Source organism: Cricetulus griseus, chromosome 2 (assembly GCF_003668045.3).
Source record: "Cricetulus griseus strain 17A/GY chromosome 2, alternate assembly CriGri-PICRH-1.0, whole genome shotgun sequence".
Taxonomy (NCBI): domain Eukaryota; kingdom Metazoa; phylum Chordata; class Mammalia; order Rodentia; family Cricetidae; genus Cricetulus; species Cricetulus griseus.
The window spans coordinates 18,247,116-18,262,268 of NC_048595.1; positions in this window are offsets into that span (position 1 = coordinate 18,247,116).

The following is a 15,153-nucleotide window of genomic DNA, read 5'->3' on the forward strand; positions in this document are numbered from 1 at the left end:
GACATACTCTTGAGTCACCTGGGAGAAGGGAACTTCAACTGAAGAGTTGCATTGATCAGATTGGCTTGTGGCCTTGTCTGCAAGAAATTACATTGATTGGTGATTTATGTGGGAGAGCCGAGCCCACTCCAGGAAGCAGACAAACCTACACTGTAGAAGAAAGCTGAGTGTCAGCCAGAGAGTGAGCCAGTAAGCAGCATTATATGTGTTGTTCTTATTTATTAATGGTTAAAATCACCATCAGTCATTGATTGTCACTTTCATGTGGGTCACCTTTACCTCCTGTGATTGTCACAAACATTAAGCCAGATGGGGTCTTTAGGCTGCTCAGCGTGATCTCTGGTTTATAGTAGTAGTTCAATAAATGGTGAGTTGTGTTGTTAGCCCAGAGTACACACAAACTTCCAGTACCCTAGCATTAGCTGTGTCCATACATCAAGTCCTGTCTCCCTATGGCAGACTCACTGACATGTGCCACCAGCATGGAGTCTCCCTCCCCCAACAGGATCCAGGTCACTCTCTTCCTGCCTCCTCTGGAGCAGTTCATCCTCTAATAATAATAATAATAAATAACAATAACAACAACAACAATAATAATAATAATAATAAACACCAAAAACTGGTGTCTCCTCTGGGTTCCTGACCACAAATCTTTTTTGGCCATCTAACCTCATTGTCAGAGACTAATGTGTCTTTCATCGAGGTAGAGAAAGGCTGTAGAGTCAGAAGATCAAGGCTATGTCCTGCTAAGGACATGCCCTGTAGTCCCTGGGGATTTGACACAGATGATCCAGACCCAGGGTGAGGGGAGGAATATCTGCACCCCACCCACACCTGTTAGTTTGCTGGGGCAGCAGCCTGCTTCGGCCGCTGAGGCAGGTACCTCATCAGGTACCTTTCCACCACCAACTATGTGACATATGCACCCTTTAAAATGCCAGTCCGTCACATTCCCTCGATTCTTGCCTTTCTTCCCCTTGTCTCCTCCCTGTTCTCTCTGTCTGTCTGCCTCTCACACCCCCACTCCCAGACAGCCTTTCGCCCTCTCACTCTCCTGCCCCAATAGTCCTCTTGCACTCACTCTGTTGCAGGTGGTGTGTTTGCTTAGTGGAACACCTTGGCAGGGCCCACTGATAGGTACCCACTTTGCCTTTTAAAAAAAAATCATTATACTACCTCTCACCTGGCCACTGTGCTGTATTCACCAGGCCAGGCTAGTAGCTCACAGAAATGTAGATTTCTCTCTGGCTGCTGGTCAGCTATGGCTCTCATCTACCCATCTTTATTCTACAGACAGCTGGATGCAGAAGGCTCTGTAACAGGAGGAAAAGATGTTTCAAGGCCAAGGAAAACACATGCAGAAGTGACATTTGCTGAAGGACCCATCTGGCTGGTGCTGTGGTCCGAAATCTGCTTACAGAAGCCTGAATGCTCACTGTGCTGAACCATGACCTCTGATGGACCGAGGAGGAAATTAAGTCGATTCTCCTACTGCGGCAGGCAGTTCCCAGCTGGAAGACCTGGGGTCTTTGAACCTGGCTCTGAGACGCCTGAGCAGGTCTTCTGTGTTCCTGATGGTTTCAGAACAAACTGACACCTTGCTACACAGGATAACAACCTCCAAAGAGGCCCATCTCTTAATTCTGGATGGGTGTGCACAGTGTTTTGCATATTCTGGTACTTTACATATTCCTATATTTGCATTTTTACAGACAGTAGTTTACAAAGGGCTATACTGGTATCTTTCAGTTAAGTCTACAGAAATGGGACAGGAATGGCCCCTTATCCCTGGTCACACACTGGGCTCATCTGAATAAGGAAGGCAAGAAGGGCAGACTGGGCCAGCGGGAAGCAGGATGCTGGAGGCTGGTGGATTCAGGCTTGGAGGGCTCAGGTCTTGAGGCTAGGAGGGCAGTGGCTTTAAGAAGTTAGGAAAGGCAAGGACACAGACACAGACACAGACACAGACACAGACACACACACACACACACACACACACACACACACACACACACGCATGCATGCACATAGAGAGGCCTCCATGAAGTTCCACCCACACTTTGATTTTAGCCCAGGGACACTTGTGACTTACTGGATATTGGAACAACAAATGTCTGTGGCTTAAAGCCAGCAAGTTGATAGTAATGGGGCACCAGCAGAGGACAGTGCCAGAGTCCTATCACAGGGACTCTGTGGGCAGTGCAGCATGCAGAGGCTTACAGGATGAGTGGAAGGGAGCAAGAAGATCCATGGTCCATCCCGGGAAGACAGGGGCTCCTGACAGCCTGCCGGAAGGGGGATATTTACACACATGCAAATATCAGACTGAAGGCAGGAAGGACTTGAGCAAGCTGCTGTGTCACCACCAACAAACCCCGCCCCCTCTCCTGCTCAGTCTCCAGTCCACACCTCCTGCCAGCCTGGCCATGGGGGTAGTAGGGCCACCCATCCTCTGTGGGCCTATAGAGTCCATAACAGGGAGCCCTGGGGGACCATGAACATATGGGGATGGAGTGGATCCTAGCTCAGGGGCTCTCAGTCTGGGGTAGAATGTGACTCAACAGGGCTCAAGGACTCTTTGAGACCCAGTGTCCCCAGCAAGGGCTTGAACTTGCTCTGCTTTGGCTTTTGAAGTTCTGGGTGCTTGCTCTGTCCTTGGGCCTGTTTGACCCTGGGCCTTACCCCCCTTCCCCAGATATTGACCTTGGCTTCTAGCAGACCTTCCCAGCAGGCTTCGGGCTGGGGCCAGTGACAGTCACAGGCTCTGCCACAGGTGATTGCTCTCTGACTCTATGACTCTCCTGCCTCCCCTCTGCCCACCTGCTCACACAACAGAACCCTCCAATCTACTTATCATGGGCTCTAACAGCTGAAATGAAGGGTCTGCTGGCTCAGAAGCGGTTCTGTGATCCCCCTCAAAGGGACCGGCCCTGGATCCTTGACTGTCTCCCTCCCACTCCCTGCCCATCCTGCCTCTGCTCAGAGGGCTGCTGTGCTCCCCCTGGTTAACTGCTCCCCTAACTCCATCTCCTATACCATGTAGATTGGTCTAGATTCTTTCCTAAGACCACAGAAACCGACACATACCTCCAAACTGAAACACCTTGGTTTCCTAACTATACAGGCTCATCAGCTCCCTAAACCATTCTAATCCCACACAAGGAAGTAAATTAAAAAAAAAAAAAACAAAAAAAAAAAAACTTCAATGCACAGAGAGGGTCCACAGTTGCCTAAAGGTCACACAGCAAAGGCACAGAACCCCTATTTTTACCAGGTAAAAATTTTCCCATTTTTACCTGGAGCCCCTCCCCAGCATTCCTACTGCTGCCTGGCAACTTCCCCCAGTGGCCTGAAGGACAAGGAGAGCAGCCAGGCCCAGGACTTATGTCCAAGACCACAGTGATGCTATTCTTTCCTCGAGTGAGCCCCACCCATCCAGTGCCAGATTTAGCCATTTAATGCAGCCGAGCCTGCACCCCACCCCCCACCCCCCTCTGAGATTAGCCCTGGCTTTGAATGCCTGCCCAGAGACACTCAGCTTAAAACACCGGGAAACAGAACAGAAAAGGGGGGGTGGGGGGGTGAGAGAAAGAAAGAAAAAAACATCGACCACATTTAATGGAGCCGTCAGCGGGCGGGTCTGACCCGTCCATTATGCGGCCCTGTCCGCCTGGGGAGCCCAGGCAGCCTGACCACAACATTAGACGACATCAGGCCACAGGCCAGGCTGGGAAGGAGCCGCCCTCAGCCTGAGCCTGGGGGCTGGCCACGACTCCTCAAGGCTCAGGGCCTTGGGGATTCTCTGTGCCACAGGCCACAGGGCCGCAGGCCACACCGGATGTGGCCTCCCCTTCCACAGTCAGGACCCCACTCAAGGACAGGCCCTGTGTGTTTCCACAGTGTGTCCACCTGAGTGCTGTGGCATCTGAGGGGTACCTTGAGACTCCGCCCCACGGGCAGTTCTCTACTAATGCCTAGGAGCTGCCATTTTTGCCTCTTTGAGCTGTTTAAAAATTGCCTCCCTGTTATCGAAGGCAGGAAACAGCTCAGTCACCCAAAATGTGTTCCCAGGAATAGTCGTCCTTCGTCCTTCCCAGACTTATCTAATGGCACAGTTTCCCCTGTCACTGTCCAACACCCACAATAAACCTGAAGGGTAGCCCAGGGAAGTGGTGCTTTGGGGTGTGAATGCAGTCCCCTCCCCTCCCCTCCCCTCCCTCCCCTCCTCTCCCCTCCCCTCCCCCTCCCCGGTGATCACAGGCTCAATTATGAAAAGGCCTGAGAAGAGGTGTCTGGCTCCTCTGAAGAGGGGAGGATGACTAGAACTTCAATGACAAGCTGTCTAAGGATCATAGAGACTTCCACAAAGGCACAGGAGGGATAGACTTACCCCCTGCAAGGAGTAGCAAGACCCTGTGTTCCCACCCCACTCAAAGGAGGGAGGGTCAGCCATGGAAGTTGTGACTCCCTTTTCCAGTCTTGCTTGGAAGCAAGGACATAGAACCCGTGCCCCTGGGGATTGCTTCTGTGAGCTCATGGAACCCCCCAGGTCCCAGTGGTCGGGCTTAGGCGGCTGTCCTTCCTTAACGGCCACTCTATGGCCCTGGAAAGACTTCGTCCTCCCTGTTCTGGTGGCCACAAGGCTGACCCCCAGGGGCACCTCTGCGGGGGTTCTGGGCTGATTTTGACAAATGTTCCGGAATCCTACCAGCCAAGCTTTGCTGAGCATAGTCTCTTGGTTGGCCTGTGCAGGGCTGGAGCCTCAGTTTACCCCTGTCCCGTATGGCCATGCTTGCCCTGCTGATGGTGGACAGCCCTGTGACAGCAATCTCTCAGGCATGGGGGCCTCAGCTCCTAGGGGACTTTGCCAGCCACTGGTGTCCCCTGTGACTCCCTCCATTGAGCCTACATGGGTCTGAGACCATGGCTGCTTGACTCAGTAGAGGCCAGGACCTTCCATTTGACTGACTGGAGATGTCCTCACAGATCCAGACACTGGGTCACAATGCACAGTACAGCTTCCACTTGTCCCCCATGACCAAGAGAGTCACCGAGGTCACACAGCTGAGGCCCCTGTAGACACTAGCCTTGGTCAACATAAACTTGAGGGAGCCCTTCACAATCTGACCACAGCCATGTGAGAAAAGTGTGCCAGGCTGCCGGACCCCCTGAGCAGAAGGCAGGGAAAAGTCTCAGCGTGTGGATGGCTCTTTCATGTAGCAGTGGTTGACCACGTCATGTCTTAGGTAGGGTTGCTATTGCTGTGATGAAACACCAAAAGCAGCTTCCAGAAGGAAGGATTTATATGGATTACGCTTCAACATCACTGTACCTCATCAAAGGAAATCAGGACAGGAACCCAAACGGCAGGAACCTGGAGGCAGGAGCTCGTACAGAGGCCATGGAGGAGCTTGCTCCCTCTGTTATCTGAGTCCCATGACATCATCTGTCCCTATAGGATCTAGAGGAGTTCAGGGACACATAATTCTGGCTAAGCCTCATCTGCAGATGCCAGGGGGCTTCCGCTCCAGAGGCTGGACGTACTGGCTGCTGGATTAGAACATCACCATATGTGAATTCTAATGGAAAACTGGGCCTGGGGTGTGTGTGGATTCTCTGAATAATTTCCCAGAGGGCTCTGCAAATCAAAAACTGTCCCCAAACAAATAGCCAGGCTGCACAGTATGGTGAGGAGTCCATGTGCTTCTTCCCTGGGCCACTGCCTCTCTCCTGGCAGCTAAGGGAGTCCGTGGCGAGTGCCCAGGCCTCAGCCTCAACCTGTCCACACCTTGCTGCAGCTCCGTCTCCAGTGTCAGCTTTGTTCTCTTCCATAAGCCTCAGATTCCTCATCTTAGGTAGGATAGAAACACAGGGTCTTTGGGGGCTCCGGACACTGTGGCCACTGGCTGTTTTACTCACAGAGCTGAGAATCCAAACCCAGAGTATCTCCATGATGGAGGCCTACTTTCTACCTTTTGAACTTTGTCAGTCTATACGGTCTCCACAGGAAGGGCAGAACAGGGACCATGAAGAAGACAAACCTGATCTCTGGGTCCCTAGAGTTGACCACTCCAGCTTTCGGAGGGAGCCCTGTCCAGGAGCCCTGAAGCCTCCACCAGAAGTCCCCAGGCCACCTGGGGTGCCATGAAGACAGCTTCAAGGCATCCAAGGAGAGGCCTTCCCTCCCACAGCCCCCACCCAAAGCACCTTCACCACAATCCCTCAGGGGCCACGCCCTCCCTTCTGCCTGGCCTGGGGCACTTCTGCCTGTGTGGACCCCTTACCTCCCAGCGCTGAGCTGCCACCGTGCGCAAGACACTCCAGCAGCCCAGGCTTCCATGGGTTCCAGCAAAGCAGATGGGACTGCAAGGGAGGGGAGGGACCACCCAAATGACAGGTACAGAGCATGGGGACACGGGGAAGCTGTAACTTCTTTCTCACTTAAAGCTTCTGGGGCACAGGAGGGAGGTGGCCTGGCCCACGGCCTCACAGAAGGCAAGGGTTAGCTCTCAGGCTGGGCAGCACTTGGTGTTGAAGGTGGAGAAGCTCCAAGGACTGAAGCTCAGGACACAGCTTCGTGTGCAATGCTGGTGAAGCCACAAGCACCACTACTCTAGGTCCCTCACTGTTGGGCCTAAAGAGACTCAGATGCCAGGCCCAGTGTAACCTCCTGAGCCTGACTTGAGTCTAAGGCTCGGATGCAGGGCCTAGTGTAAGCTCCTGAGCCTGGCTAGAATTTGGCGACCTGTCCCTGGCCTCCACGTGGGGGTGACTCAGCAAGGCCTGATGTAAGACTGCCCCCTGCCTAGCTACCTGCCAGCTTGGTGGAATATTATTGGCCCTTATTCTCCACATTACCTTACCCCAGCCTAAGTTTTCCATCCCCTACCTCAGCCCTATATAAGTTCCTGCCTGGTGGAATAAAGCGAGATCCTGCTCAGACCCAGGAAGAGACCAGCTGGACCTGCCCTTCCCCAGCTCTACCTGCCGGAGAACCAGCACCTCACCTCTAAAGTGCCACTCAAAGAGTTCAGCGAACATTTATTTGCCTCAGCCCTAGACTGACATCTGGGGGTAAACTGTGGCCCTAGGGTAGGCCTAGAGCCAGAAACCTTGGCTAATCATGTTGCCTTCAGATCAGCCTCATGGAAGTTTGTGCAAATGACCAGCCTTCTGTGCCATGGTGTCCTCATCAATGAAGGGGACAGTGAGCCGTCAGTGGCCTCCTGGGCTGTGTGAGGTGCAGAGTTCATACTTAGGAAGTTCTATGCTGTGCCTGCCCGCAGCCCATCCCAACTATTCCCACCCTCATCTCCACCCTGTGCCAGCTCAGAGCCACAGGGTGGATAAGCATCCATTCAGTTCACTCCACCAGGACAAGGAGGGGGAGGAGGAGGAGGAGGGGTGGGGTCTGTGTCCTGCTTCGGCTCCTGCTCCTTAACAGAAGCAATTTAGAGTTCAGGGTGTGGGCCGTGCTTTCTCTGCTCCCATCTGCTTCTCAAGCCAAGCGCACCACATAATGCCACATGTTTGTAGCCCAGGACACACACTACCTCTTCCAGCACTCCTTTATTGAGCTCCTATTGTATGCAAGTCTTGCACCAGACATTGAGGAGCATCCAGAAAACAGACAAAAGGCTGAGAGACAAACAGGAAAACGGATAGGTCCCATGGTCCGAGGAAACTGAGGAAGCACCTAATTTCGAGGCCACAGGGACCAGCTCGCCCTCCCTGAGCTTGTGATGGAGCTGCAAAGATGTTGACAACTCTCGGAAGTAACATGGTCCCTGTGTTCTTTTAGACTCAGACTCCTTGACCAGAGTAGATGAGGGTCCTAGACAGGCATGGATGGGTACCAGCCTGCTAGTGAGGGAGACAGTAAGCAGCCATGGTGTGGGCAGGAGAGGCATCTCAGAGGCAGTTGGAGGGCCTCTGTGGGGAAAAAGGAATGTTTGACCTGGCGGGTGCCTCAGGGGCCGTGTCTCGCAGAGGGCAGAGGGCGCAGCAAGGGCAAAGGCCTGGCGGGTCATGTACATTCCTGAGGCTCGGTGAGTATGGAGAACTGGCCTGAGATGAGGAGGGAAGCAGTCGATGCAGACAGCACTGGGCTTTGTGAGGTAGGAGAAGGCTTGGGGCTTTCTCCTGCAGGAGGCCAGGAGCGATAATTAGTTCTTATAGTGTATGGAGGGGTGTCCTCGTTTGCCAGCTCCTGGTCCCCACAACACCAGCCTATACTTCACCCCACTCCACAAAGACCAAAGAGCTCTGTGAAGGATCTCTGAGGCTGTCACTCCTTGGCCAGCCAGAGGCTCCATGCTCCTGGGTACCAAGAGGTCTGCAGTACCAACCCCTTGCTCCCACAGCTCTAAGCTGGCTCGTTATGGCCGAGTGGCCTGTTGAGGGCCACAGAGTCCCTTCATCAGCTTGGAGGGCCCTGGCCCCTTTCTGGGCCTCATTTTCCCTCGATGACACACACCATCAGCTCTTCACAGCCACAACCCTATTTTTCCTTCTGTCTCTAGGAAGAACTTGACCTCCCCAGCGCACACGCCGACCTTGCTGCCCTCCCAGAGCCTCCTGAAACATCACCCACTTTGGGCCGCATACCCCAAAGGAGGCTCGTGGCCTCCTCAAAAGATCCGCACTCCGGGGACCCGCTAGTCCCTGAGGCTCCCAAATCCAATACCCCTCCCATCCCTTCATAGGCCACAGCTGCCACCAGGGGGACATGCGCTCATCACACTGCGACCCGCGCTCCCTCATTCAGACGTGACCTTTGATTTCTCGGGTAGAGTGTAAATTACATGTCGCCAGCATAAAATATTAAACCCGATTTATACTTAATTATTGATGCTATTATGTATTCCATAGTAATGGCAGCAGAAATCGCAGCCCCGTCCATGCCCAGTAAATAGCTTTTCTACATTAGCCCTTGAGGTAAGAAGCCAAGCTGCGTGCCTTCTTCCCCAGATGATTGATGACGATGGGGAAGTTCGCAAATAGTCTTCCAGAAATATTTCTCTGGCCGTGCGCAGCTCCGAAGGAAGGGGGGCCGTGCTAATTATCAGGGCGGCTGGGCGGATGCAGCTCCCCACCCGGGAGCAGCGGGCTGAGGCTTGAGAGATGGGGACGGTTTAAGCAAAACCGCGCTGAGTGGCTTTGGGGAGGGCGGCGGAGGACCGCAGCGGTTTGCCGGAGGCTTGAAGTCACATGTAACCTTCCCATGGACACGGGGGTTTGGGTTTTTATTGTAACATTAATAATTCCGGTTTCTTGTAAAATATTCATGGTTCCTGCAGCTGCCTGCAAACCCACTCTCAGCCACTGCTTTTAATTTCCACCTTGCCCCGCGCAGGCCTCGGCCGTCGACCACCCGTGGTTCTCAGGCCGTTTATTAAGTGGAGGGAACGGTGGCCATCGGGTGGTCAGGAGCATCGAGCTCCGGGTTTTTCTGCAGCGAGCTGGTCCTGAGCCAGGGAGGCCGGGAGCAGGCAGAGCCGCTGCTGGGCGGGCCAAGCGAGTGTTTTGAGGACCAGTAGCTTCCCACTAAGTGGACATCAGAGGCAATCATGCAGCCGACGTTAGACGGGATAAAAAGAGAAGGAAGAGCCATTCGGATGGTAGGAGAGCAGTGGACAGACCGCGGTGGGTCAGGAGAGCTGAGGGGCTAAAGACTCCACCTCCCAGTAACTGTGTGACCTTGGCAAGTTACTTTCCCACTCTGAGCCTTCTCTGGAAAATGGGCGTTGTTGAGGCCTAGGACAATTGTGACGGTGGCTGCAGTAGCTGGGTCTGTGCTACAGGCAGAGGTTTTATCAAACATGGCTCACTTTTGTAGAACAGACGAGGGATGAAGCAGGAGAGAAAAGACAGCACCGGGTACCTCCTGCTCCTGTGAGTGGAATTCCACCCTTCTACCTGAAGTCCAGATGCTTTAAAACCAGAGAGCGCATCCTGAAAACATGACTAAAGGGGTCCCTCCACAGATCCCTGCCCCAATGCTTCCCACATCATCCCCAAAAGCCTCCGTGGTTCTGTTCTCAATCAGCTCCTGCCAGACTCGGCCCACGGGGTAGTATGGACCCCTTTCCACTCGGGGACAATTTTGGAGCTCTCTAGGCCTCCAACTACAGTATGGCCCACCAGAGGCCAGGTAGCCTCCTAGAATGCACGGCCTGGATGGAGCCCTGAGTAGACCTCCTCTCCTGCAAGGCCATACAGAGGGGGAATCAGGCCCAGGGAGGTTAAGTGATTTGGCCAAAGTTGCACAGACATGAACAGAATCGCAGCACATTTGCTCCGAGGGTCTCCCTGATGATCCTTCCTGATGCCCTGGCATGTGGAGAACTAGCCCAAGACTTCCCAGCGGTGACCACAAGGCCACACACATCTGCACGGCCGAGCAGCCACCTGTCCTGGCACTGTGTTTGTTTCCCAGGCTCACCCTTTTCTGTACCTCTGTATTAGCCTCTGTGTTGGCCTGCAGCTGCACAGGCAAGACCCACAGCACATAGCCCATACCCAAACCTGCAGGCAAAGCTCCCACTCCTTCCCAAGAGTCAACACCTCAGCTTCAAGCACCAGGTGGTGGTGCTGTCTCGTGCTAAAAGGGCACAGTGGTGCACCAGCAACGGCCCACCAGCCCCCAAAGCTAAAGGTGGCTCATAGGCACAGCTGGAAACAGTGTGCACAGCCTCAGATGCTTGTACCACCAGCACCCCCATTGGCCCAGGACATTCTTTCTCCCTTGTCCTGAAAAAGCACATGTAAGTTGTTACTAGTCACGAAGAAGCCTCAGAGTATGAAAAGCAGAAACTGGGCCTGGAGATAGGGCTCAGTTGGTACTTGCTATATAAGCATGGGGGTAGTTTGATTCCCATGCTCCCCCCCCCATAAAAAAGCTGGGTGTAGACACAACTGAGGGACCTGAAGTCTGTGTGCCAGACAGGCCTGCTGGGACCTGGGGGCGGGGACCAAGAATGCAGACCACAGCCCAGAGTAGTCTCAAAGTCCCTGAAGAGGCAAGAATAGGCCTGAAGCCTGCTTCAAGACTTGCTGTTAACCGGCTGTGTGACCCTGGTCTGCTTACTTCCCCTCTCTGAGCCCCTCCTACAAGATTCTGACTTTGTACATCTGAAAAGAAACAGCTTTTACAACCTGCTGGCTTTGGGGTTTGCTTTGATCAGGACAAATTAAAAACAAGATGATTTTACGAAGCCAGTTATAGACGGGGAGCAAGTAGCTGGGTGTGGCAGATGCCCAGGCGCCCTGCTGGGAGAGGACTTGGGATTTCGAGGTGATTTGGCTATCTTCTGGGATGGGGGAAGACGGAAGAGCCACGTCCACTCTGACAGGGTCAGAGCAGGGACAGCGACAATGAAAATCCCTGCTTATGGGTGTGGGTGGAGCACTTCCCATGGCGTCTGGCATTGACTTTGAGACTGAGTGCTACTCTGTGCTTGCTGCCAGTGACCCTCGGCGCCCAGGAAATGTCTGCTGTATGCATTGTGGGTGGAAGATATAGGAGAATGAGGGCAATGAGGTGGGCCCAGGGCAAAGTGACTGCAAAAGAATGCACGGGATGGGCTGAGGCAAGCGGCAGATCTAAGGCCACAGAATAGAATGCTGCGGGATGAGAGACAGCAAACGGCCATTTCCCCACAGTAGTGTAGACGGAAGTTTCTGTCCCAGCCGATCTCACAGTCGTTTAGTCCCAAACAAACACACGGAGGCTGTTATTCATTACAAACTGTTGGGTCAATGGCTCAGGCTTCTTATTGGCTAGCTCTCTCTGAATTATTAACCCATTTCCATTAATCTATGTATCGCCATGTGGTCTTGGCTTACCAGAGAATGCCCAGGTGTCCTGTTTCCTCAGCAGTTACATGCATCTCACTCATGACTTACTCTCTGCCTTCCTCTTCCCAGAATTCTCCTAGTCTAATAGCCCTGCCTATACTTCCTGCCTGACTACAGCCTGCCTATCCATTGGCCAAAACAGCTTTATTCAACAACCAATATGAGAAACATATATTCACAGCATATAGAAGGACACCTCCATCATCTCCTCCTTTCTGTCAAAATAAAAAGGAAGGCTTTAACTTTAACATATATATATATATATATGTATATATATATGTACATATACATATATATATATATAGTTATCAAGCAAGAACTATAGTTAATAATATTTAGTCCACTAACACTAGGCAAAATTTAGAGAAAATATTCTGTCATCTATCCTATCTTTGTGAGTCTGAAGTTTTATGTGTAACCTATCTTTTATCATAACTAAGGAAAACCATTACCATAGCCATCTGTCTTCAACTCCATCAAAGATCCCAGAAGGATAATATATAAACTCTAGAATTGACAGAGGTATTTTGCTGCCTGAACAGTCACCCAAAGTTCCTCTGTAATATTGGGGCATCCATCTTCGACCTATAGGCCTAGCATCTCTGACAGACTTTTCTGTAAAGAAGACTTTTCTGAAGGGCTTTCCTGCCTTGTCTTGACAAGGTTTTGCATTCACTCTTTTTTGTGTGCTGTTTGTCCATTTTGGACAGCAAACTGTCAGCAGTCAGGGCCAGGGCACTTTCTTGTCCAGTGGCTTACCTTTGCCACAAAGAAAGTAAACTCCATGTGAGTGTCTTTGATGCCCATCATCTTCTCTGAAGTAGATTGGTGCTGCCAGGAGCAGACATGTCTTGTCATAAAAAAAAAAAATCTATGTTATTAAAACATTTTAAATGCCATATTCTGTAGATCTCTGAAGTGTTTGAAGATGACCAATCTATCTAAACTATATCTCTGTTTGACTTTGAAAACATACCTAATATGATTACAAGTTTGAATGTAATAGTTGACTAATTACCTACATTTCCTTATGGTAGAACACAAGACTCTTAATCTCAGGGTTGTAAGTTCTTGTCCCATGTTGTGCACCAAAATGTAACATGAATGAATGAATGAATGAATGAATGAATGAATGAATGAATGAACCAGAGACTAATATTGGGGTTCAAACTGAAGATCAGGGAAGCAAAGCAGCAGGCCACTAGCTCTCACCTCTAGTTCAGGCCGAAAGGGCTGATCCACCCACAAGCTCTTCAAGTTTCAAACTTGCTGCCTCTCCTCAGTATGGCTGAGAACGTAGGCCTCATACTGACTCTGTTCTTGTCTTAAATACCTCTCATAAGTCCTAGGATTGAAGGTGTGAGCTCTGTTACTCTTTTGGATTGGTTCAATCTTGTGTAAGCCTGAGTGGCCTTGAACTCAGAGAAAGCCATCTGCCTTTGTCTCCTGAGTCCTAGGATTAAAGTTGTGTACCACCACTGCCTGACCTCCAAAGCTTTTGGCTGACTTTGCTTTCTGAATTCTCAGGCAAGCTTTATTAGATCATAAATACTATTTCACTACAGAGTATGGATCCCCCGTGGATCCAGAAGGGGAGGTGAAAAACACTCGGTATATCATATTGGGTTTGATTGCCCCTGAAAGCTTCAGTAACAGTGTATTGAACAAAGGGAAGGTGTGCTGGCTAGTTTTATGTCAACTTGACACAAGCTATAGTCACCTGAGAGAAGGGAGCCTCAGTTGAGAAAATGTCTCCATAAAATCTGTCTGTAAACAAGCCTATAGGGCATTTTCTTAAGTAGTGATCAATGGGGAAGACCCCAACCCATTGTGGCAGGTACCATCCCTGGGCTGGCTGTTCTGGGTTCTATAAGAAAGCAGGCTGAGCAAGCCATGATGAGCAAACCATTAAGAAGCACCCCTGTATGGCCTCTGTATCAGTTCTTGCCTCCAGTTTCCTGCCCTGCTTGAGTTCCTGTCCTGACTTACTTTGATGATGAACAATGATATGGACATGTAAGTCAAATAAACACTTCCCTCCCTAAGTTGCTTTAGTCATGGTGTTTCATCACAGCAATAAAACCTTAACTGAGACAGGTTTCTCCCTCTGGTCAGGAAGCAGGGGCCCAAGAATAGCCTCCAACGGCATCTTGAGTAACCCTGCCATCCTTGGTACATGGCTTCTATCTTCACAATAGGTAGCTTCAAGTTCCAAAAATAGCTGCTGATGTTTCAACTATCAGGTCTGAATTCCAGATAGGAAAAGAGAACATGGATATATCCATAGCGTCAACACTGACTGTGGAATAGACTTGGACATGTCTTTTCAGGGCTGAAGATGCAGCTCAGCTGGTAGAGTGTTTGCAGAGCACACGGAGGCCCTGGGCTGGATCCCAAGCACTGTATAGACGCATATGGGGGAAGGGCATACATTAATGCATAGGGGGTGAGAGGCATGCCTACAATCCCAGCACTGGGAAGGCTGTGTGGGATCATTGCTAGCTACATAGTGTCTCAGTGAGGCCACCCTGGGCAATATGAAAGCCTGCCACGGAAACACACCAAACAAGCAAAAGCACCAGAAAAGCAAACAAGTTAGAGCAAGCCAAAAAAAAAAAAAGCATCCCCCAACTTCTGCCTGGAGGAGGGGGGTATTGATTCTGCCTTTTAAACAAAACCTGTGCTGGTGTCATGTCTTCCATGTGAACCCTTCTCCTAGCCTTCCCTACTCCAAGTCAGCTGTTCTGAGTCCTCACCCAACCCTTAGAACATGGACCAATAGGAGTTCTGAGTCCCTTGTATTTGCCCCCACAGAGTTCACAGTGTGCCTGCACCCTGGGGTCTCAGCTGGGACTGGGGGAATGAGGACCCCCAGCTCAAACACCAGTGAGAGAACAACTCCAGGAAGGAGCAACAGCAGTGAAGGCCCAGAGGTAAGAGGGAGATGTACCTAGAGGAACTAAAAGGTGCTCACTAAGGCTTTCTGGTTCAGGAAGGAGAGTGTGGAGGACCTCTGGGCAGGAGGCTGTAGAGTTTGTCCAGCTGGTTGACTCACTGTTCTGGCCACACAAACCCTGCTTACCTATTCAAAGGGGAGTTATTATCACTCCCAGCTGCTTCTGTCTGACCTGGAATGTTCCAGTAGTGCTCAAGGCTTGTCAGTGATTTTCCAGAATCCCACAATTCCTCTTTCTAAGCAGTAACCTTTTGAATTATGTACGTGTCTGTGCATAACGTACGTGTTCATGCCCACAGAGTTCAGAGGAGGGCATCAAATCCCCTGGAGTTGGAGTT